General features: G+C 43.8%; 1 protein-coding gene across 8 annotated transcripts in view; it reads right to left on the bottom strand.

Moving 5' to 3' along the window:
• The window catches only part of LOC129840962 (plexin-B1-like), a 124,577-nt gene that overhangs the window by 63,337 nt on the left and 34,896 nt on the right, over window positions 1–26,344 (bottom strand). For 4 of the 8 annotated variants that reach the window (XM_055909042.1, XM_055909034.1, XM_055909050.1 and 1 more), the window contains one exon: window positions 4,894–4,991. The exons of 3 other annotated variants lie outside the window; for them this stretch is intronic. The gene's annotated coding sequence lies outside the window, so the exon portion shown is untranslated. The remainder of the gene's footprint in view (window positions 1–4,893; window positions 4,992–26,344) is intronic. One more of the 8 variants, XM_055909058.1, reaches the window with a different exon arrangement.

Raw genomic sequence — 26,344 nt, 5'->3', positions numbered from 1 at the left:
ACCGTAATAGCATTGGTTTCATGCATGTTAACATTAGAAGCCTCCTCCCTAAGTTTGTTTTATTCACTGCTTTAGCACACTCTGCCAACCCGGATGTCCTAGCCGTGTCTGAATCCTGGCTTAGGAAGACCACCAAAAACTCTGAAAACTCCATCCCAACCTACAACATTTTCAGACAAGATAGAACGGCCAAAGGGGGCGGTGTTGCAATCTACTGCAGAGATTCTGTCCTACTATCCAGGTCTGTACCCAAACAATTTGAACTTCTACCTTTAAAATTCCACCTCTCTAAAAACAAGTCTCTCACCGTTGCCGCTTGCTATAGACCACCCTCTGCCCCCAGCTGTACTCTGGACACCATATGTGAACTGATTGCCCCCCCCATCTATCTTCAGAGCTCATGCTGCTAGGTGACCTAAACTGGGACATGCTTAACACCCCAGCCATCCTAAAATCTAAGCTTGATGCCCTCAATCTCACACAAATTATCAATACCAGGTACAACCCCAAAGCCGTAAACACGGGCACCCTCATAGATATCATCCTAACCAACTTGCCCTCTAAATACACCTCTGCTGTTTTCAACCAAGATCTCAGCGATCACTGCCTTATTGCCCGCATCCGTAATGGGTCAGCGGTCAAACGACCTCCACTCATCACTGTCAAACGCTCCCTGAAACACTTCAGCGAGCAGGCCTTTCTAAATTGACCTGGCCCGGGTATCCTGGAAGGATATTGACCTCATCCCGTCAGTAGAGGATGACTGTTTTTTTTGTTTTTTAAATGCCTTCCTCGCCATCTTAAATAAACTTGCCCCATTCAAGAAATGTAGAACCAGGAACAGATATAGCCCTTGGTTCTCTCCAGACCTGACTGCCCTTAACCAACACAAAAACATCCTGTGGCGTGCTGCATTAGCATCGAACAGCTCCCCGTGATATGCAACTTTTCAGGGAAGTTAGAAACCAATATACACAGGCAGATAGAAAAGCCAAGGCTAGCTTTTTCAAGCAGAAATTTGCTTCCTGCAACACAAATTCAAAAAAGTTCTGGGACACTGTAAAGTCCATGGAGAATAAGAGCACCTCCTCCCAGCTGCCCACTGCACTGAGGATAGAAAACTGTCACCACCGATAAATCCACTACAATTGAGAATTTCAATTAGCATTTTTCTACGGCTGGCCATGCTTTCCACCTGAATACCCCTACCCCGGTCAACAGCACTGCACCCCCCACAGCAACTCGCCGAAAGCCTTCCCCATTTCTCCTTCTCCCAAATCCAGTCAGCTGATGTTCTGAAAGAGCTGCAAAATCTGGACCCCTACATATCAGCCGGGCTAGACAATCTGGACCCTTTCTTTCTAAAATTATCTGCCAAAATTGTTGCAGCCCCTATTACTAGCCTGTTCAACCTCTCTTACGTGTCGTCTGAGATTCCCAAAGATTGGAAAGCAGCTGCGGTCATCCCCCTCTTCAAAAGGGGGGGACACTCTTGACCCAAACTGCTACAGACCTATATATATCCTACCCTGCCTTTCTAAGGTCTTCGCGAGCCAAGTCAACAAACAGATTACCGACCATTTCGAATCCCACTGTACCGTCTCCGCTATGCAATCTGGTTTCAGAGCTGGTCATGGGTGCACTTCAGCCACACTCAAGGTCCTAAATGATATCTTAACCGCCATCGATAAGAAACAATACTGTGCAGCCGTATTCATTGACCTGGCCAAGGCTTTCAACTCTGTCAATCACCACATCCTCATCGGCAGACTCAACAGCCTTGGTTTCTCAAATGATTGCCTCGCCTGGTTCACCAACTACTTCTCTGATAGTGTTCAGTGTGTCAAATCGGAGGGCCTGTTGTCAGGGCCTCTGGCATTCTCTATGGGGGTGCCACAGGGTAAAATTCTTGGGCCGACTCTCTTCTCTGTATACATTAATGATGTCGCTCTTGCTGCTGATGAGTCTCTGATCCACCTCTACGCAGACGACACCATTCTGTATACTTCTGGCCCTTCTTTGGACACTGTTAGCAACCCTCCAGACGAGCTTCAATGCCATACAACTCTCCTTCCATGGCCTCCAACGGCTCTTAAATAAAAGTAAAACTAAATGCATACTCTTCAACCGATCGCTGCCTGCACCTGGCCGCCCGTCCAGCATCACTACTCTGGACGGTTCTGACTTAGAATATGTGGACAACTACAAATACCTAGGTGTCTGGTTAGACTGTAAACTCTCCTTACAGACTCACATCAAACATCTCCAATCCAAAGTTAAATCTAGAATCAGCTTCCTATTTCACAACAAAGCATCCTTCACTCATGCTGCCAAACACACCCTTGTATAACTGACCATCCTACCGATCCTCGACTTCGGCGATGTCATTTACAAAATAGCCTCCAATACCTTACTCAATAAATTGGATGCAGTCCATCACAATGCCATCCATTTTATCACCAAAGGCCCATATACCATATGCTCTCGTTAGCTGGCCCTCGCTTCATACTTGTCGCCAAACCCACTGGCTCCAGGTCATCTACAAGACCCTGCAAGGTAAAGTCCCACCTTATCTCAGCTCACAGGTCACCATAGCAGCAAACACCCGTAGCACGCGCTCCAGCAGATATATCTCACTGGTCACCCCCAAAGCCAATTCCTCCTTTGGCTGCCTCTCCTTCCAGTTCTCTGCTGCCAATGACTGGAACGAACTACAAAAATCTCTGAAGCTGGAAACACTTATCTCCCTCACCAGCTTTAAGCACCAGCTGTCAGAGCAGCTCACAGATTACTGCACCTGTACATAGCCCATCTATAATTTGCCCAAACAACTACCTCTTCCACTACTGTATTTATTTATTTTGCACCCCAGTATTTCTACTTTGCACATTCATCCACTACAAATCTACCATTCGTGTTTAATTTCTATATTGTATTTACTTTGCCACTATGGCCTATTTATTGCCTTTACCTCCCGCATCTCACCTAATTTGCTCACATTGTATATAGACTTATTTTTCTACTGTATTATTGACTGTATGTTTGTTGATTTCCATGTGTAACTCTGTGTTGTTGTATGTGTCGAACTGCTTTGCTTTATCTTGGCCAGGTCGCAGTTGTAAATGAGAGATACTTTCTGAAGGCATTGTACATATGCATTTATATTCCAGACTCTGACATTGCTCGTTCTGATATTTCTTAATTCCTTTATTTTTATTTTTGGTATTCATGTGTATTGTTTTGTACTGTTTGATATTACTGCACTGTTGGAGCTAGAAACATAAGAATTTTGCTGCACCTGCAATAACCTCTGCAAATGATGTGTACGCAACCAATAAAATGTGATGAGCACATTTTTACTCCTGAACTTAAGAGAATACTTGACTCAAGACATTTCAGCTTTTCATTTTTGATTAATTTGTAGTTACAACTAAATATCAATAATTCCACTTTGACATTATGGGGTGTTGTGTGTAGGCCAGTGTCAATTACTTTTTGCCCCTTTTTCTCCCGAATTTTGTGATTTCCAATTGGTAGTTACAGTCTTGTCCCATCGCTATAACTCCATTACGGACTTGGGAGAGGCGAAGGTTGCGCGCCATGCGTCCTCCAAAACACAACCCTGCTAAGCTGCACTGCTTCTTGACACACTGCTCGCTTAACCCGGGAGCCAGCCGCGCCAGTGTGTCGGAGGAAAGACCGTAAAACTGGCGCCCGGCACGCTACAAGAGTCGCAAGAGCGTGATGGGACAAGGACATCTCGGCCTGCCAAACCCTCCCCTGCTGGGCCAATTGTGTACCGCTTCATGGGTCTCCCAGTCACAGCCAGCTGCGACACAGCCCAGGATCAAACCCGGGTCTGTAGTGACACCTCAAGCACTGTAATGCAGTGCCTTAGACCGCTGCACCATTCGGGAGGCCCCACAAAATCTCAATTTAATCCATTTTAAATTCAGGCTGTAATACATTTGAAAAAAGTCAAGGGGTGTGAATACTTTCTAAAGGCACTGCATATGTATGTGAATGGTGTGTACAGACAGTATATGAATAGAAAATGTGTGTTCAACAGTAGTTATATAAATGACTAGAACACAGTATAAACATATAAAGTGGGTAAAACATGATTAAAGTGACACAATTCCTGCAATTCTTAATTTTCCCATGTAATAAGCATTTCGCTGCACCTGCTATAACATCTGTTAAACTGTGTACGCGACCAATAAACTTTGATTTGATTTTGATAGAGCGAGAGAGTGACCGCTGTCTAGGCCCCCCACACTGAACGATGCGTGTGTAAAACACACCCATAAACAAAAAGCCCCTTTGTGTTGTTGTGCACAAATGTCACTTTTCCATAATGTAAACATAAATCACAGGGTGTGGGGGTGCTTATTGTGCCCAGCGAGCAGCAGTGCATAAACTCCCAGGGGTGAAAATGATGCCGTAAAACAGTAGGGGGCCAGTGCCACTGTAGCAGCAGAAACAGTGGTTACTACCTACCATAGGCTGTTGAGAGATGAGGACTGGGTCGTATTCATTAGGGCACACTGTAGCACAACAGACAACGAAATTAGCGTTTCTTATTGGACAAGTTGAGGTAGTCCATCCCTGCTTCAGTCCGTGTTCTTCCGTTTGGTGCCTAATCAATACAACCCAGGGAAAAGACAAGGGATGCATCTAGATGGTCTACAATGGCTTCCTATCCTCGACTTCTTCACCTCTCATGGACTGAGATGATAATGTTTTGAAAAAGGTATCCGACCATAACATATAAATAAACACAAACAAAGTGCAGAGGTAATATTGTGTGTGTGGGGGTCATATTTTTTCCTTCAATGAAATCCAATCAGATAACACAGGATTGTACAGCGATATACAATAAAGGATGCCTACCGGAATATAGTGTTCACCTGTTCAGCTCTTTCACATCAGTGCAGATGAAGGAAAGGAGGCGAGGAGATGAAGCCACTTTAAACTATTGAGATGCAGCCCTGTAGAGAAAAAGAAAAGTGTTTACTGTAGCTCAGGTTTGTCTTTATTATGGCAAACAAGATGGCCGATAAAGAGAGCAAAGAAACTGGTCACTTGCAAAATACTTAACCTCAAATTCAGTATTAGATGATTTATTTGTATTATTTCAAATGTAACCTTTATTTAACTAGGCAAGTCCGTTAAGAACAAATTCTTATTTACAATGACGACCTACACCGATAGTCAGTGTGACATTGAAATAGACAGAAATAACACTAGGGGCTCTGTTTTAACAAACCTAAAGCAAATGGTAAATCTTAGAGCTATAGGTTCAGAGGTGTGTCAAATATTTTTGCTATTTTCATAACCGGAATTATGGAGGCAGTAGCTAGCAGTGGCACAAAAGTTTTGAAAGCAGTAGCTAGCAGTGGCGCTGAGTTTTGAATAAACACGGTTTAGGTGTGTCGAGGCTTGATCCCTCACTGGCCAATCAGAACGTGCTCCATAGCGTAATACACTGAGTGTACAAAACATTAGGAACACCTTCCTAATTTTGAGTTGCATCCCTTTTGCCCTTCGAACAGCCTCAATTCACCTCTACAAGTTCCGACAATATTCCACAGGGATGCTGGGCATGTTGATTCAAATGCTTCCCACAGTTGTGTCAAGTTGGCTGGAAGTCCTTTGGGAGGTGGTCCATTCTTGATACAGTTGAGCGTGAAAAACACAGGAGCGTTGCAGTTCTTGACACACTCAAACCGGTGTGCCTGGCACCTACTACCATAGCCCGTTCAAAGCCACAAATCTTTTGTCTTGCCCATTCACCCTCTGAATGGCACACATACCCAATCCATGTCTCAATTGTATCAAGGCTTAAAAAAAACTTCATTAACTTGGCTCCTCCCCTTCATCTACACTGATTGAAGTGGATTTAACAAGTGACATCAATAAGGGATCATAGTTTTCACCTGGTCAGTCTGTCATGGAAAGAGCAGGTGTTCCAAATGTTTGGTACGCTTAGTGTATGTGGTTGCTTTAAGTTGTGTTTACAGTCTTATGTATTGTGTTGTCAACTCCAATTTAAAATGTTAGTCCGTTATAGCCTAGTTTGTTGAATAGCCTAAGAAACAAAATAATAAAACATATGTAGGCCTTGCCCATCTTTGATAAATATGTTGAACATGTTCGTAGTTCTCATTGTAAGGAGCCTAAATGCATGGCTTCAATATGGAAATGTATTGTTAAACATAGCATTCACACTGATATAGGGGCTAGGCCTACTGTAATTTGCATTATGTCTGCCATGTCTGAGCCACGGACATGCCAAACGTTGTCAATAAGCAAGATTAAATTCACTAAAGATGGGCCTTAAAAAGAGTGAATAATTCTAATCAATTCCAGCCCGCAAACAGATCAAAGTCAAACAAATCAAATTTACATGAAGGCATTTTGGAAATAAATGTTGGTAGTTGTGTACCAGTTATATGACTGGACAAAGACAACCACCTAAACAACAATGTCCATGAAGAAACCCTCAAATCTCTTCAGTATAAACCAATGCATCTACTCACTAGGTTACAGAACTGTGTGTGTTTCTCTCCAGCGTACATACAGGGCACATGGGGATAAAATGTTGACCTTAACACATTCCCATTTATTCCCCCCAAAGGACTCTTCGCCTGGGTCTGCGAAATGCCACGGATTCCTGGAGCTTTGGATCACTAGCCTGGGGCTCTCTGGAGCTCTCTCCCTGGCTGGATGGTGCACCAGTCTCTCTAAAGGATTCCGCATGTTTCGGTTCAGCTGGCGCCTAGCCAAACTCGGCTAGGCGAACCAAACGACCTTCCACCTTCGCTTGAAAGAAAAAGCAGCAATAGTAGTCAGAATTAATCTAAGGTAACTCAAATCTGTCATTCAGACTTTTTTTTTTTTGCAGAGGAGATCTTAGTTGCACAATTCTACTAACTAGGATGTTTGGTGCAGTATTTCTCAAGTGAAAACATATGCACGAAACAGGGCATCTATCGTTGAATGACAAACGACTTCATTGAGGAATCCCTACTGTCGATCAGTCACCAACGAAGAGGTGTAGTCGTAGGATCCCAAACTTTCGCTTGACTCGAGAGAAGAATGTGCGCACGAACAGCCGATGTTGCCATAAGATATAGACAAACTGTTCCGAACTGTTTTGGATGGGGAGCATGCGGGCGCCTTAACCCAAGATCAGTGCACCCGGTCTTGGTAGAGGTTGTTCATTCACAGCCTCTCGTGTGTGTGTGTGTGTGTGTGTGTGTGTGTGTGAGAGAGAGAGTCAGAGAGGGGTGGTTGTGGTACCCTGTGGTTGTGGTACTAATGTGGTGCTGGCCACTGATTGGGCTGGAAACACAGAGAAGGGTCAGGCTGAGGGGTCAGGGACTCGGGGACCAGGTGACAGAACAATAGGAAAATCCCCTTTCTTTTCTCTCTCTCTTTTCCCTTGTTCATTGGATTCCAAGATGGCACCGCAGAGACAATGGCTGAGGGTGCTGAAGAGAGGTGATTATGTTCCTCATATTACTAGGCACAACACACACACCTTTCTCATATTTTGTTCCCACACACCACATGCACACATACACCTCTCATACACTGAACACAAACATACACTCCCTTTACAAATATACAAACACAACTGTAAACCACTCACAGCTGTACAAAGACATGATAAACTCTGCTTCATAAAGCAACCAATATTACAGGACTGGAGTTAGGTCTATATCCAGCCAAACATAACTGTGACAGAAGAATGAAGGGTAGATTGGTGAGGATAAATAAAAGGAGAAGATAAGAGTTCCAAGTACATTCCTGTGGTGAGCTAGCTTACATAACCATATTTACATTATATATATATCAAATTCACACGCCAATACGTCTGTCTGTCATAACACATTTGTATTGGGTTCTCTCCTTGACTGTTTCACAACACCGAGGCGAGATTGAGCTAATAAATCGTTGAAGGACGTGACTGTAGAATGGTTCTTAGGTTGGGCCGGAGGAGGAATATACCCCTCTTCTTTTCACAAGGACATGGGGAGGCTTGCCTCCGTCCTTCAGACCACCTGTCTGCTGTCCACTCTGTCTCCTTTCCCTCTCTTGTTCATACTCTCTTTCTGCGTCGGTCTCCTTTTTCTCTCATTCTTCCTCTTTGTCCCCAGTTCTTCCGTTCCTCTCCGTTTCCATCTTGTACTCCTTTCTACATCTAAACTCTCTCTTCCACTTCTCCATTCCTCCTCTGTCCTTGTTCTTTTCCATTGCGTAGCTCTTCACCCTCCGCTTTCCATGAAGCTCAATTCATAGTCCACAGCCGTGTAGCCTCAATAGTCCGATGGGCCATTATTTATTCCACATTTACAAACCTCATTTCATTGGCTGTTCTCAAGTTGCAGACGTATGTCCCAATAAATCACGCAGCTCTGCCGCATTGAACTCTGCTGGACGCTTAAGAGACTCTCCTTCTCGTCATTTCTCACTCTCGCTCTTTTTTCCCGTCCCCTTACTCACTCCTCTCTTCTATCAATATTTGTCATCTCGTTCTCTCCACGTCTTCCTCTCCGCTCTGTGAAGCTGGTTCAGGAATGTTACGTACTCCCATGTGTGCTCCTTTCTCTCCACCATATATACTGGAAGCTTGGAAAACACTGCTTGACATTTCAGCCTCCCCAGCACTCACACTGGGGCACATTCAGCCAACACTACGAAGGCTCGACCCCCGACTACGGCCTATAGGCGGACAATATAAGACACTTTAAATTATACCCAACTTCATTAAACAAGACAACATGGTATGTGTATAGTATGGAGATGTTAAAAGGTCTCAGAGATTTATTCAGGCCCGAAAAGATCAGCGATGTCAGTTTTTTAGGACATGTTGATATAGTGCTGAGAAACGTCTGTTAAAGCTGGTTGCTCCGTAGAATGTTTGTAGGATAACATGAAAAAAAAAAAAAAACAGCCATTGCTAGGTGTTACGTGGTCTTACGGTTTGGCTAGTCGTGTTGTTAGAGTTGAGGGGGTGTTATTTCAAATCAAATTGTATTTGTCACATGCACCAAATACTGTACATAGACCGTACATAGTTTAGTTGTTCAGCAGTCGTATGGCTTGGCAGTAGAAGCTGTTAAGGAGCCTTTTGGTCCTAGACTTTGCGCTCCGGCAACGCTTGCCGTGCGATAGCAGAGAGAACAGTTTATGACTTAGGTGACTGGAGTCTTTGACAATTATTTGGGCCTTCCTCGGACACCGCCTACTATATTAGGTCCTGGATATAATGAAGAGGCACGACAAAACCTTTTCCCCCTCAGGAGACTGAAAAGACATGGCTTGGGTCCCCAGATCCTCAAAAAGTTCTACAGCTGCACCATCGAAAGCATCCTGACCGGTTGCATCACCGTCTGGTATGGCAACTGCTCTGCATCTGACCGTAAGGTGCTACAGAGGGTAGTGCGTATAGGTGTTCCTTTTGTCCAGGTGGGAAAGGGCAGAGTGGAGTGCGATTGAGATTGCGTCATCTGTGGATCTGTAGGGGCGGTATGCGAATTGGAGTGGGTCTAGGGTTTCTGGCATGGTGGTGTTGATGTGAGCCATGACCAGCCTTTCAAAGCACTTCATAGCTACCGAAGTGAGTGCTACGGGGCGGTAATAATTTAGGCAGGTTACCTTCACTTTCTTGGGCACAGGGACGATGGCTCCCTATCCACCGGATGTGTACCAAACTCACCAAAAGTGGCAGTAATAAAGCCTCTTGAAAAAGCCAAACCTTGACCCAGAAAATATATATATTTTTTAAATTAAAAACGGCCTATATTGAATCTCCAATTCCTCTCAAAAATGGTTGAAAAGGCTGTTGCGCAGCAACTCACTGCCTTCCTGAAGACAATGTTTTAGACCCCATCATAGCGCTGAGACTGCTCTCGTAAAGGTGGTAAGGCGTGAGACCAAGGCTCTGCATCTGTACTCGTGCTCCTAGACCTTAGTGCTGCTTTTGATACCATTGATCAGCACATTCTTTTGGAGAGATTGGAAACCCAAATTGGTCTACACGGACAAGTTCTGGCCTGGTTTAGATCTTATCTGTCGGAAAGATATCAGTTTGACTCTGTGGATGATATGTCTTCTGACAAATCAACTGTACATTTCAGTGTTCCTCAAGGTTCCGTTTTAGGACCACTATGGTTTTCACTATATATTTTACATCTTGGTAACGTCATTCAGAAACATAATGTTAATTTTCACTGCTATGCGGACGATATACAACTGCACATTTCGATGAAATATGGTGAAGCCCCAAAATTGCCCTCCCTGGAAGCCTGTGTTTCAGACATAAGGAAGTGGATGGCGTTAAATCTTTTACTTTTAAACTCGGACAAAACATAGATGCTAGTTCTAGGTCCCAAGAAACAAAGAGATCTTCTGTTGGATCTGACAATTAATCTTGATGGTTGTACAGTCGTCTCAAATAAAACTGAAGGACCTCGGTGTTACTCTGGACCCTGATATCTCTTTTGACGTACATATCAAGACTATTTCAAGGACAGATTTTTTCCATCTTTGTAACATTGCAAGAATCATTACCTTTCTGTCCAAAAATGCAGAAAAATGTATCCATGCTTTTGTTACTTCTAGATTAGACTACTGCAATGCTCTACTTTCTGGCTACCTGAATAAAGCCCTCAATAAACTTCAGTTAGTGCTAAACACGGCTGCTAGAATCCTGACTAGAACCAAAAAATGTGATCATTACTCAAGTGCTAGCCTCTAGACTGGCTTCCTGTTAAGGCAAGGGCTGATTTCAAGGTTTTACTGCTAACCTACAAAGCATTACATGGGCTTGCTCCTACCCTTCTTTCCAATTTGGTCCTGCCGTACATACCTAAAAGTACGCTACGGTCACAAGACGCAAGGCTCCTTACTGTCCCCAAAATTTCTAAGCAAACAGCTTGAGGCAGGGCTTTCTCCTATGAGCTCCATTTTTATGGAATGGTCTGCCTATCCATGTGAGAGAAGCAGACTTGGTCTCGACCTTTAAGTCTTTATTGAAGACTCATCTCTTCAGTAGGTCCTATGATTGAGTGTAGTCTGGCCCAGGGGTGTGAAGGTGAACAGAAAGGCACTGGAGCGACGAACCGCCCTTGCCGTTTCTGCCTGACCGGTTCCCCTCTTGCCACTGGGATTCTCTGCCTCTAACCCTATTACGGGGGTTGAGTCACTGACATGATCTTCCTGTCCGGGTTGGAGCCCCCCTCGGGTTCGTGCCGTGGGGGAGATCTTTGTGGGCTATACTCTGCCTTGTCTTTGGGTAGTAAGTTGGTGGTTGAAGATATCTCTAGTGGTGTGGGGGCTGTCCTTTGGCAAAGTGGGTGGACATCCTGCATGTTTGGCCCTGTCCAGGGGTAACGTCGTTAGGGTCAGTCTGTTATATCTGGAGTATTTCCCCAGTCTTATCCGGTGTTCTCTCTCTCTACCGCTCTCTCTACCTCTCTCTACACTGCACCTGCTGTCTCTAACTCTGAATGATCGGCTATGAAAAGCCAACAGACATTTACTCCAGAGGTTCTGACCTGTTGCACCCTCTACAACCACTGATTATTATTATCTGCTGGTCATCTATGAACATCTTGGCCATGTACTGTTATAATCTCCACCCGGCACAGCCAGAAGAGGACTGGCCACCACTTAGAGCCTGGTTCCTCTAGGTTTCTTCCTAGGTTCCAGCCTTTCTAGGGAGTTTTTCCTAGCCACCGTGCTTCTACATCTGCATTGCTTGCTGTTTGGGGTTTTAGGCTGGGTTACCGTACAGCACTTTCTGACATCGGCTGATGGAAAAGGGGCTTTATAAATACATTTGCTTGATTGATCTGTTTGAAACATGTAGGTATTACAGGCCAGGGAGAGGTTAAAAATGTCAGTGAAGACACTTGCCAGTTGGTCCACACATGCTTTGAGTACATGTTCTGGTAACCCATCTTGCCCCATGGCTTTGTGAATGTTGACCTGTTTAAAAGTCTTGCTCACATTGGCTACAGAGAGCCTGATCACACAGTCGTCTGGAACAGCTGGTGCTCTCATGCATGCTTCAGTGTTGCTTGCCTCAAAGCGAGCATAAAAAGGCATTCAGCTCATCTGGTAGACTCGCGTCACTGGGCAACTCGCGGCTGGGTTTCCCTTTGTAGTCTGTAATAGTTTAAGCCCCGCCACATCCGACGAGCGTCAGAGCCGGTGTAGTAGGATTCAATCTTAGTCCTCTATTGATGCTTTCCCTGTTTGATGGTTCATCTGAGGACATAGCGGGATTTCTTATAAGCGTCCGGATTCATGTCACGCTCCTTGAAAGCAGCAGCTCTAGCCTTTAGCTCGGTGCGGATGTTGCCATTAATCCATGGCTTTTGGTTGGGAAATGTACGGGACGACATCATCGATGCACTTAATGATGAAGCCAGTGACTGAAGTGGTATACTCCTCGCCATTGGATGAATCCCGGAAAATATTCCAGTCCGTGTTAGCGAAACAGTCCTGTAGCGTAGCATCTGCGTCATCTGACCATTTCCGTATTGCTTGTAAGCAGGAATCAGGACAGAATTATGGTCAGATTTTCCAAATGGAGGGTGAGGGAGAGGTTTGTATGTGGAGTAAAGGTGTTCTAGAGTTTTTTTCCCCCTCTGGTTACACATGTGACATTTGCTTGTGGATATGTTCGGTTGTCTCTTTAAGTGACACTTTCAATATTTATTTGAAGAAGATGAGGCTTCCATTTTAGATGATTGGAGGATCAGTAGAACTTCAGTAGGACCTCAGTGATACGAACACAATGGGAATGGAAGTCGTTTCCGAATACCGAAATGTTTGTAACTTTGAAATGGGCTTAAGAAATGCATCAAACCTTTATAAAAGATAATCAACATGTAATTTATAACCATTTAGCCATATACTATACATGTCTTACATGTTCACATCACATGAAAGCAGCATTATAATTGTATGTCGCCTTTAAAAAGTAGAGAAAGTTCCAGTTTAATATGACATGTTTTGGTTGACGAGTCAGTCTGTATATTCAGTTCATTGATTATCTAGAGAGGGTAACACTTACCACAACTAACCTTAATTTAAAATGCTATAGGCACATACTACAAGCTATAAACATATCTAGATACTAGAGCCTATATACAGTTGGTCGGAGGTTTACATACACTTAGGTTGGAATCATTAAAACTCGTTTTTCAACCACTCCACAAATTTCTTGTAAACAAACTATAGTTTTGGCAAGTCGGTTAGGACATCTACTTTGTGCATGACACAAGTAATAATCCCAACAATTGTTAACAGACAGATTATTTCACTTATTATTCATTGTATCACAATTCCAGTGGGTCAGAGGTTTACATACACTAAGTTGACTGTGCCTTTACACAGCTTGGAAAATTCCAGAAAATGATGCCATGGCTTTAGAAGCTTCTGATAGGCTAACTTATATAATTTGAGTCAATTGGAGGTGTACCTGTGGATATACACTGCTCAAAAAAATAAAGGGAACACTTAAACAACACAATGTAACTCCAAGTCAATCACACTTCTGTGAAATCAAACTGTCCACTTAGGAAGCAACACTGATTGACAATAAATTTCACATGCTGTTGTGCAAATGGAATAGACAAAAGGTGGAAATTATAGGCAATTAGCAAGACACCCCCAAAAAAGGAGTGATTCTGCAGGTGGTGACCACAGACCACTTCTCAGTTCCTATGCTTCCTGGCTGATGTTTTGGTCACTTTTGAATGCTGGCGGTGCTCTCACTCTAGTTGTAGCATGAGACGGAGTCTACAACCCACACAAGTGGCTCAGGTAGTGCAGTTCATCCAGGATGGCACATCAATGCGAGCTGTGGCAAAAAGGTTTGCTGTGTCTGTCAGCGTAGTGTCCAGAGCATGGAGGCGCTACCAGGAGACAGGCCAGTACATCAGGAGATGTGGAGGAGGCCGTAGGAGGGCAACAACCCAGCAGCAGGACCGCTACCTCCACCTTTGTGCAAGGAGGTGCACTGCCAGAGCCCTGCAAAATTACCTCCAGCAGGCCACAAATGTGCATGTGTCAGCATATGATCTCACAAGGGGTCTGAGGATCTCATCTCGGTACCTAATGGCAGTCAGGCTACCTCTGGCGAGCACATGGAGGGCTGTGCGGCCCCACAAAGAAATGCCACCCCACACCATAACTGACCCATCACCAAACCGGTCATGCTGGAGGATGTTGCAGGCAGCAGAACGTTCTCCACGGCGTCTCCAGACTCTGTCACGTCTGTCACATGTGCTCATGTGCTCAGTGTGAACCTGCTTTCATCTGTGAAGAGCACAGGGCGCCAGTGGCGAATTTGCCAATCTTGGTGTTCTCTGGCAAATGCAAAACGTCCTGCACGGCGTTGGGCTGTAAGCACAACCCCCACCTGTGGACGTCGGGCCCTCATACCACCCTCATGGAGTCTGTTTCTGACCGTTTGAGCAGACACATGCACATTTGTGGCCTGCTGGAGGTCATTTTGCAGGGCGCTGGCAGTGCACCTCCTTGCACAAAGGCGGAGGTAGCGGTCCTGCTGCTGGGTTGTTGCCCTCCTACGGCCTCTTCCACATCTCCTGATGTACTGGCCTGTCTCCTGGTAGCGCCTCCATGCTCTGGACACTACGCTGACAGACACAGCAAACCTTTTTGCCACAGCTCGCATTGATGTGCCATCCTGGATGAACTGCACTACCTGAGCCACTTGTGTGGGTTGTAGACTCCGTCTCATGCTACAACTAGAGTGAGAGCACCGCCAGCATTCAAAAGTGACCAAAACATCAGCCAGGAAGCATAGGAACTGAGAAGTGGTCTGTGGTCACCACCTGCAGAATCACTCCTTTTTTGGGGGTGTCTTGCTAATTGCCTATAATTTCCACCTTTTGTCTATTCCATTTGCACAACAGCATGTGAAATTTATTGTCAATCAGTGTTGCTTCCTAAGTGGACAGTTTGATTTCACAGAAGTGTGATTGACTTGGAGTTACATTGTGTTGTTTAAGTGTTCCCTTTATTTTTTTGAGCAGAGTATTTCAAGGCCTACCTTCAAACTCAGTGCCTCTTTGCTTGACATCATAGGAAAATCAAAACAAATCAGCCAAGACCTCAGAAAACAATTGTAGACCTCCACAAGTCTGATTCATCCCTGGGAGCAATTTCCAAACGCCTGAAGGTACCACGTTCATCTGTACAAACAATAGTACGCAAGTATAAACACCATGGGACCACGCAGCCGTCATAGCGCTCAGGAAGGAGACGCGTTCTGTCTCCTAGAGATGAACGTACTTGGTGCGAAAAGTGCAAATCAATCCCAAAACAACAGCAAAGGACCTTGTGAAGATGCTGGAGGAAACAGGTACAAAAGTTTCTATATCCACAGTAAAACGAGTCCTATATCGACTTAACCTGAAAGGCTGCTCAGCAAGGAAGAAGCCACTGCTCCAAAACCGCCAAATAAAAAAGCCAGACTACGGTTTGCAACTGCACATGGGGACAAAGATCGTACTTTTTGGAGAAATGTACTCTGGTCTGATGAAACAAAAATAGAACTGTTTGGCCATAATGACCATTGTTATGTTTGGAGGAAAAAGGGGGAGGCTTGCAAGCCAAAGAACACCATCCCAACCGTGAAGCACGGGGGTGGCAGCATCATGTTGTGGGGGTGCTTTGCTGCAGGAGGGACTGGTGCACTTCACAAAATAGATGGCATCATGAGGTAGGAAAATTATGTAGATATATTGAAACAGCATCTCAAGACATCAGTCAGGAAGTTAAGGCTTGGTCGCAAATGGGTTTTCCAAATGGACAATGACCCCAAGCATACTTCCAAAGTTGTGGCAAAATGGCTTAAGGACAACAAAGTCAAGGTATTGGAGTGGCCATCACAAAGCCCTGACCTCAATCCTATAGAACATTTGTGGGCAGAACTGAAAAAGCGTGTGTGAACAAGGAGGCCTACAAACCTGACTCAGTTACACCATCTCTGTCAGGAGGAATAGGCCAAAATTCACCCAACTTAATGTGGGAAGCTTGTGGAAGGCTATCTGAAACGTTTGACCCAGGTTAAACCATTTAAAGGCAATGCTACCAAATACTAATTGAGTGTATGTAAACTTCTGACCCACTGAGAATGTGATGAAAGAAATAATTCTCTACTATTATTCTGACATTTCACATTCTAAAAATAGTGGTGAGCCTAACTGACCTAAAACAGGGTATTCTTACTAGGATTAAATGTCAGAAATTGTGAAAAACTGAGTTTAACTGTATTTGGCTGTGTACGTAAACTTCCGACTTCAACGGTATATAGATAGATAGATGTCTAGCGATTGTATAGTTGTGTAGTGGGTAGTCTTTAGATTTCTGAACAGTTTGTCTGAGGAGTACGGAAGATACTTAAGGGTGATACCACACCCACAGAGCCTTATGTGAGAGGGAGAGAGAGAGACAAAAAAGACAGAGTGTGTGTGTTCGTTAGTATGTGAGTACACTAAGCGGGATAACACTCCACAGTCAAGTCTCACACCTCCACTAGAACAGTCTCATTCATCATAGTGTCCCAGACAGGACAAGGGTCACACACACACACCTCATTAAACAGGAACGCAAGCAGCCTAGTACAGTACGGCATGGCACGGCTCACATGATAAACAAGGTCTCTCTGACCTTACCTTGGAAACACAGACACAAGCCCCGTTTAATCTCTCCATCAAGGATGAGGCAGGAAGATACTTATTCACATTGAAAAGTTATGTGTCTAATTGGTATTTCTTAGGATGCGTCCCAAATAGAGCCCCACAGTGGAAATTTCATAATACCCATAAAACCTAGCGGTCAAATTGGGAAATGGTTCCAATTGTTATTCCACCATTTATTTTTCCCAATAGGGATTATAGAAACAATGAAAATAAAGGCTGTGTTTCATGTAAGCTTACCCTGGTGTGATGTTTTGATAACCATGTAAAAAAATAAAATTACACAAATATCAAATTACACAAATATCAGACTTTTATCAATATATTTGTCTCTATTTACGCTCAGATTCGAAAATGCTAATTAGCATCAAAGTAGACATCATGCACGACTACAAATCACTGCAAGCTCCTGCACGTCATCTACTTTGCGAACAGGTATTGTGTCAATATAAAACTTACCCAAGACAGTTCACAGAAATGTAGCCAATTTATGAATTACCACATTTAGCTAACATTAGATTAATCCATTCGGTAGTCTCGTCTACATCATGGCATTTGTAGTTCTTTATGATAGCCACATTAGCAGTTAATTACCATTTCATTTGTCAGGGGTAAATACAGGCGAATATATTGATCAAAGTCAGAGATTTACACGGTTAACAAAACGACAAACGCCAGGGTAAGCCTACACGAAACACAGCCTTATTTCAAGTGTTCTCAAAGCCCCTATGGGATTTAATGGTGGAAAAACTATTGGAACCATTTCCCTCTTTGACCGCTAGGTTTTATGGGTATTATGACTCATACTGTGGTACTCTATGACACCCTATATAGTGCTATATATAGTGCATAGGGTGCCCTTTGGGAGGCAAGCCCCTACAGGTTGTTAATGAGTCGAGCTGAAATGTGTCGTGTACTCTCGTGGCTTAGATGTGATGTTGTTTCTGGCAGTTCCAAAAGAGCAACAAATTCTCTTAATATATCTTTCCTTGATTCCTTGCATTCGTTCTGCTCCCCTCTTTCTCAAAATGCATTGGAAAAGAGGCTCCAAAGGAAAGGACCTTCTCCTCCAATATGGTAGATGAGGCGGCGAGGAGAAAAGGATGGAAGGACTTGCAGAAAGGCGAATTAAGATAGAGCCAAGGGCTCAAGCCTGACATGTGCTAGTACCTTGTACCCTTTGACACGATGTTTAAGCTTTGTATATTGAAGGACATAGCCTGAAGTTTGGGTAAATATTGTTCATAATGTGATCAATAAGATTACATGGTGTCAGGTGCCCAGCAGCAGATAACCAAAGGGGTCACATCCCCCACATACACGCCAACATAAAAAATGCTAATTCATAATGTGTGCTCTACCATTCACACATACTGTGCACACTCTCAATTCCCCCAATCTACTACAATAAAGCCAGCGGAGGTTAAAAAAAAACTCCCTCTACCCTTTCCTTTGTGATACTGAGAAAATCCATACAAGGTCCAGTCATAAAGTAAACCAAAGTGGATTTCCCCCTCCCCACCCCTCCATCTGTGTGCCAATGGTACAGCCCAATCATCTCCCCAAGGAGTCAACCCAATCGGGAGTAGAGGAGGGTGGTGGAGACAGGCTATGATGGATGAGCCACCCCAACGGTTGGGTCCCAAATCAAAAAACACTGGTCTCATACTTCCACATATGGAGGATGGAAGAGGTGGGTGCCATAAAGAAAGAAAGAAAAAGAAAGAACAAGAAAGAGGGAAAGAAAAAAGAGAAAAAGAAAGAGAGAAAAAGAAAGAACAAGAGAGAGGGAAAGTAAGAGAAAGAAAGAGAGAAAGAAAGAAAGAGAGAAAGAAAGAACAAGAAAAAGAAAGAACAATAGAGAGAAAGAAAGAGAAAGAAAAAATAAATACAGAGAGAAAGAGAGGTATATGAGAATAGAGGCAAAGTGGTTTAGGGGGGTATGGCAGAGGGGGGGGGGGTTCTTATTCCTTCTGTTCCAATGTCAGGGGATGGACAGCTCCATTTAAAACACAATGGACACCCCTCCAGCTCCCCATCACCCCCCTGCTGACCGCAAATGGGACTGTGTGTGTGTGTCGGAAGGTTACAGGGGGATGCAGAAAGGGAGATGCGCACACGCACACACACGGTATGAACCCACTTGTATATTACCGTAAATTCACATGCAACATATTATGTAAACCTATCATCGCACAAACACATACTATCGACCTCACTCACTAGCCACAGGATCACTATAACCCCCTGTAGAGACACAGATGAGCTCAATCTAATGCTCTTCTCCTCCTGTTAACACTGATAGGCAGATCTATAGGGGCCATTGATCCACACACACATGCTACCCATGATGATACACACCCTTACTAACACAGAAGGCACACAACCACACACACAGAATACTTAAAACATTTTGCTGCCCACGCTACGCAGACATCATACAAACACCAGGCCCACATACACACACAAAATGAGTCCTACACCAGTGAATGGGTTACTGGATAATCCCAAGAGTGAAGCTACCTGTTAGAGGAACAATGGATCTATTCACTGCCTGTGTGCACTGCAGCCACACCCCAACTTTACTACTGGCCCTTATTGCTTTGCCATAGATAATTTGGCAATATTATTTCACATTCGGCAATGAGGTTTCAAAAATATACAACCCAACATGCAACATTTGCAACGATTTTACTGAGTTACAGTTCATATAAGGAAACATTTTAATAAATTCATCAGGCTCTAATCTGTGGATTTCACATAACTGGGCATAGGCCCACCCACTGTGGAGTCAGGCCGAGCCAATCAAAATGTAATAAAGCCCTCTTGTGCAGAAAGACTCAGACAGAAATACTCTGCGGTTGAGAGGCTGGTTGGACTTACAGACAAATTCTCTAAAACGAAGTAGGAGGCGGCTTAAGGTAGATAATTTAATGTTAAATTATCTGGCAACAGCTCTGGTGGACATTGCTGCAATCAGTATGCCGATTGCATGCTCCCTCAAAACTTGAGACATCTGTGGCATTGTGTTGTGTGAGAGAACTGCACATTTTAGAGTGGCCTGTTATTGTCCACAGCACAAGGTGCACCTCTGTAATGTTCATGCTGTTTAATCAACTTCTTGATATGCCACACCTGTCAGGTAGATGAATTATCTTGGCAAAGGAGAAATACTTACTAACAGGGATGTAAACAAATTTGTGCTCAACATTTTTGAGAAATATATTTTTTGTGCGTATGGAACATTTCTGGGATCTTTCATTTCAGCTCATGAAACATGGGACGAAGATTTACATGTTGCAATTATATTTTTGGTCAGTATAGTTTGCCATTCAGCAATGTAGTAGTTTGCCATTCAGCAATGTAGTAGTTTGCCATTCAGCAATGTAGCTTCAAAATTCAGCAATGCATTTTTACATTCAGCAATGTATTTTCTCATTCAGCAACGTCGATTCGCAACGCATTGTCAGCTAGCCTACATTAAATTAAGTGAGCTTTGCATGATCTTCAATAATGATAATATATAATTTCCATTGTCTTCAATGTCTTGTCAGGGCTGTGTGTATATTGGTCCGTCCATAGTTTTTGAATTAGCAGTGTGCATTGTATAGATCTTTACCATGCACAACTATACACAGGCACACACACACACTTTTTCCTAAAGAGGGTCCCCCCTTCCCCTTGCTCTGTCTGTGTGGCAGGGGGTCCTGATGCAGGATTGACAGCCTATTTCCCCAGTCCACGCTCCCACACTTATCAGGAGTATAGCGCTGACAACTAGCTTACTGCTATTCATTACCCTGTCATCCCTGGCCATGCCATCTGACCATGAGACGCACACAGCTAAACTAGTCATGTTCTTATAGATAAAATCACTATTTAAAAAATAAATTAATTTAACCTTTAACTAGGCAAGTCAAGAACACATTCTTATTTACAATGACGGCCTACACCGGCCAAACCCAGATGACGCTGGGCCAAATGTTCGCCACCCTATGGTACTCCCAATCACGGCCAGTTGTGATACAGCCTGGATTTGAACCAGGGTGTCTGTAGTGCCTCTAGCACAGACGCAGTGCCTTAGACCGCTATGCCACTATGGCTGTGTCTAAATATGTTCCTTGCCATCTAATTCTTGCTTTCTCAGTCCTTGTTTCTGTGGCTTGTCTGAGGCCAGAGCATAGAGAAAAAGGGTAGGGGAGGAGTGTCAATTTGTCAGCGTGCATCAATTCCCCAGGAGACTAGCCCAGGATGGTGTGTCCGCGTCTGTATCTGCATGTGTGCGTGCGTGTCTGGCCAGGCAAAGCGCCTGGGGATCAGTGTCCATTATTGATCAGGCCCATGTGTGTTTGACTGTACCTCTGGGGATTCTTCAGTCAGCCTAAAACCACAGATCTTCTGCACACTCTAGTTCTCCGTTTATCTGCTTGGTCACTATCAATTTTCTTCTTCAATTTCGGACTCTCTCTGCCTCTCACTTGGGCTTTCTGTCCCGGGTCTTTTTAACGGTCTAGAATTGTCTTAGAGACATCCCTTTCAAATCTCACTCCCTCTTTCTGACTTAGTCGCTCTCTGCTTCTCCGTCTTAGTTTGTCTCTGTCTGTCTCAGGGCTGAGGACGGATGGAGAGCGGGAAGGAGAGAAAGCAAGAAAGACTGGGTAATGATAGAGAGGTGAACGTTGGGGCCAATGTGCAGGGGAGAGACTGAGAAAAATAACAGAGCACAGGAGGGTCTTTACTGAAGAAACCCCCCCACCCACCTCCACATCACTCCGTCTTCATAAAAACCCAGCCAAACTGTCAAATGGAATGATCAACAAAGTATTTGGCGAAATATAGATGACCAATTACTGTATATAGAAAAATGCTACAGTTTTCTTTCATGACAAGTTCAACGTTCCTCATTTAAATTTGGCGCACATCCTGGACAAATATTTAGAGTTCGACCAAACAGACTAGAAAAGGCATTCAGAGCCACACAGCCCCAAAAACGTCCAAGACCAACCCACCAACGAACAAAGAAATAAGCAAAGGCAACAAAACCACATCAGGTCGCTCGGCAGGGATGGCATATTTTCCCATTTTAATACATTTGAATAGCAAAACAAACCACAAAGCAGGCAGTGACCCAGTTAAGATAGAAAGTTCTAATTAGCACCAAGGCCCTGATCCACCATTGAATAATTTTAGAGTAGCATGTGAACATAGCTTGCTACATAAGTCAGAAAGAAATGATTGGCTGAATGAACGACTGAATAGCTTATTTAGTGTTCTACTACCAGATACTCCCCAGAAAGATGCTTTCAGTTTTCTTCAGAATGTGTGTTTTTAGGCAGTGGCTCCCGAGTGGTGCAGCGGTCAAAGGCACTGCATCTCAGTGCTAGAGCCGTCACAAAAGACACTCTGGTTCAAATCCAGGCCGTATCACAACTGGTCGTGATTGCGAGTCCCATAGGGTGGCGCACAATTGGCCCTGCGTCGCCCGGGTTTGGCAGGTGTAGGCCGTCATTATAAATAAAAATATGTTCTTAACTGACTTGCCAAGTTAAATAAAAAATATTAAATAAAAAGCTATAGGCAGTAGTTGACCCTGCATGCATTGAATCCTAAGATACTGTAACCAAAACCTGCTCTTAACACTACACAATATTCTCCATTAAATTTCATGTTCGTACAATGGCCCATTCTTAAGAAGTTTTGGCCATCCTATACAATATATCAGGGCAAAATGTGTGTAATGTGAGTGATTATAATATATGCCATTAAGCAGACCCTTTTGTCCAAAGCAATTTACAGTCAGTCGTTTGTCTGCATAGTTTTTTTTTGTATGAGTGGCTCCAGCGGGAATTCAACACACAACCTTTGACGTTACAAGCACCACTCTCTAGCAACAGAGCCACCCCCACACACACAAACGGTTCTGAGTGCTGTTTCAAGACCCAAACATATGCACAGTTGCAAACCTGTCAAGGGATTGACCCACTTATGCCATTTCAAAGCCGACTTTGACTGAGCAGGATTTTCTAGCCCTCAACATCAAAAGGCAGAGGCACCACCCATAAAGCCCCTTCCCCTCCCGTGCATAATACCCTCTAATGTTCTGTATTCAAGCAACGAAGCATCAGATTGGAAAAATTTTGATAAATGGGGAAGTCACCTCTACTTCAACCCTGGAGCATCTACAGTCGGCCATGTGAAAGTCACAAACGGTCAAGTGGTGATTATGATTCCGGACTGTTTCTGCGGAGTGGGAAGCAGAGAGGGATGGAGATGACATTGGATGACAAGGAGGAGTGCGTCTTGTTCCCTCTCTTTGACTCGGGCCTGGCTACTGCATTAAACCCAGACATTGTTCACGGGACGGAGATGAAGTAAAGGGGGGAGAGAAAAAAAAAAGAAGAGGGAATCTCATGTCAAATGACATGATTTGATTACTTCTGCCTGCTTGTTATGACTACTGCTCCCTCGCTAAAGGAAAGTCACCTTGCTCTGCAAAGAGACTGCTGATTACATCACGGCTGTATGTATTAACTCTTTCAGATGCGAGTACAGTCATTTAGCAAGGACATGGCTGAAGGCCAAGAATAAAGAAACTAAACTAAAACAGGAAATGGGTTAGAGGCAAAAAAAAAAATGTATTCAAGTCATTCAAAAATTCATTTATTTCCCCAAGTTAATCGTAAGACGAACAAAATGCATCAGCGATTCGTATTCCTGCAACTTTCTGCAACTGCACAGTAATGTCCGTCTGTGTGCGTTGTGCTCGTATGTCTAGTCTACACTTAGTGTAGCCGTTAGCGATAATGCTAATGATAACCGTCTACTGGTAGATGGAAAGGCTTTCCCAAAAACCTTCTCAATTAAATGTTAACTACAAAGTAGCCAACGCCTACCTGGCAGTACGATATCGTGATCATTTGCGTCAATCCAGTGGCCATTTGTTTTGCTAACTCTGCAATCACACGAGCGCTACAGAAACACAGCTAACCTAACAACGTGGGCCACCACATATTACGGTCCCTTAGGGCAAAACTTGAAGATACGCCACTTTCTGAAATTACCACATCCTTTTAGAAACATACACTCCAGATTGGTGTCGAAGGCCATGCTTGTCTACATCTTACCTCAGTAAGTATTATAGGCCACTTTCTACACCTATACTCAAGTCCTACGTCAATACCGTCGGTCCCTTGTCGGAGTAGTAAAACAGAATGACGCTAAATTCTCACCTCCACAAACACACGGAAGAATGTGTGACGAGAATGGGTTTGTTTGCGGGTGTTGTTTAGGTCTATCCAGAGAAAAACTATTAAACAGACATTTCACAGGTAAAAAAAAAAAAGAACAGAAATCATTTTGTGTAACAGTCAACAAAAGGAATCCGTCAACTTGAGCCAAATGATAACAATAAGACTATGTTAATGCCTCGCATGTTGTCTAGTTCTGTGGAAGCTTTCATTTCAGAGTTGCCAATTTCCCAGGATGTCCAGACACTGCCTAAGCTATCTTGTTATTGATACACCCAATCACACAGACACCTGAAAAATGTCAGACATTTCTACTGAGCGTGTCAAAGACTTTCTCTGCACAACATGGGAGTGAGAATCATTGACGTGGGTAGCAGTTTCTCCCATTCGAAATTGGATGTCGTGAAATACGCTAGTAGTGTGACTAAAAGGTTTGAATGAATGTACTACTACCACCACCTATTAAAAACGCTAGTTAGAGAGCTTGGTGCTACCTATCAGGAGGGAAGAGAAACGGCTACTATTCAAACTATCGCACAAACACCGACAAGGACGAGGGAATTTTACACAGTGCAGTATACAGTAGATAACGTTGCCCACAGTACAGAACGTGTCGTCAAAAAATGTCACAAAGATTGAGACAAGCGAAATTCAATCCAAATAGTGCCTTTAATTCTATCGTCCTCAGAGTTGAGTGTATAAACTGCACAGTCCACGTTTCCAACAAAACAATCTCTGAGAGGAGCCATATTTGGCCAATGAGATAAATGCAGTACATATGATAGTAGTGCTAGCCTCCCTTCCAGACCGTTACCTCACCGTTCAGACACTACCTCAGACTGCAAAAATAAACATGAGATTGACAGCCAAAGTTCCTTATCAAACCCCCTAATGTTAATTAAGATTTCGGATACGCTTAGAGGCCACTTCATCTACTGGCCCTAATGCTCTTCTCCACTCACAGTTTGATGCAGTTCAAATACAAAAGGTTTGCTTTGGCCATGGAGCCTGACTGAGAAGTGTGTGTACTGTGAGTAGGCTGTGTGTGCACAAGTCTCTGAGTGACGAAGTGGTTTGGTATTTTAAGAAGGCTAGGTTACCAAAACGCCCTGCCTTTGTCATGAGTTGAACAGGACTGCCAAAACGAGGTACATAGCGGCCATCACGGAGCTCGGTATGGAGCTCGGTTACACAAAATGGCATTATAAATCAATACACTCGACTGAAACCATACATGGTGAGTAGACGGAGCAGATTGAGCTCCAACATACTTTGCATATCATTTCCCTACCTCAAATCACAGGACACAGTTCAGGACAATACACTGCTGCCGTACCTACCTATTCCATCGCATGGTGTCCGTGGTTCTTTATTGTTCCTAAAAAGACCCATCCTATAGTAAAATGTGCAATGGGTTTTAAATGACACAATTACACGGTCTGGTTGTCAGTGGTATGGGACTGCGGTTATGGTAGTGTCTAGACCAGGTGTGTGATGTTCAGTGAGTCTCTCTCTGCTTGCGGTAAAGTTCAGGTGCGTACACAAGGACACACACACACACAACTAACCCTGCAGTGTGGCTGCTGGTTACCGGTCTACTCTGGCTGATAATTTCCCTGTAATCTAATGCTCAGCTGCTCATCTCCGGTTCGCTGTGGGAGTGTGTCTTTGCATGGTGTGGTGCTTTATTCTGTATCCTTGATTGTAAGAAACTGACTCATTAGTTGTCACACATATGTATTTATATATTTCTGTTTTCTCAAATTATGGAACCAAACAAAGTACTCAAACAAGTGTGTTTGGATGGGTGTTGAGAGTGAGATGAAAACGAGACGGCACGGTGAAGCGACGTTTCAACTTTCAATTTCACATGCCCGAAATGCCTTTCTTGCAAGCTCTAAACCCAAAATTGCAGTAATCAATAACAATGTAAAACTGAAATCTGTGTGCGTGTATGTTTAGGGAGTACAGAGAGTGTTAGTGTATGTTTAAGGAGGACATAGTGTGAGTGTGTGTGTGAGAAAGAGATGAGCAACTAAGTAAACACACAGAGGCAGGGCATTGTTGTGTTGGGCTCCAGGAGAGCTACTGGATATAGAAGGTCCATATAGTCAACCAAAACATCACTCCCTCATTCAAAATGAAACGCTTGTCACGACTTCCGCCGAAGTCGGTCCCTTTCCTTGTTCGGGCGGTGTTTGACGTCACCGACCTTCTAGCCATCACTGATCCATTTTTCATTTTCTATTGGTTTTGTCTTGTCTTCCTTCACACCTGGTTCCAATCCCATAAATTACATGTGTATTTAACCCACCGTTTCCCATCATGCCCTTGTCGGAGATTGTTTTG

Source organism: Salvelinus fontinalis, chromosome 3 (assembly GCF_029448725.1).
Source record: "Salvelinus fontinalis isolate EN_2023a chromosome 3, ASM2944872v1, whole genome shotgun sequence".
In the NCBI taxonomy this organism is placed as follows: domain Eukaryota; kingdom Metazoa; phylum Chordata; class Actinopteri; order Salmoniformes; family Salmonidae; genus Salvelinus; species Salvelinus fontinalis.
This window is presented reverse-complemented; position numbering and strand designations above follow the sequence as displayed.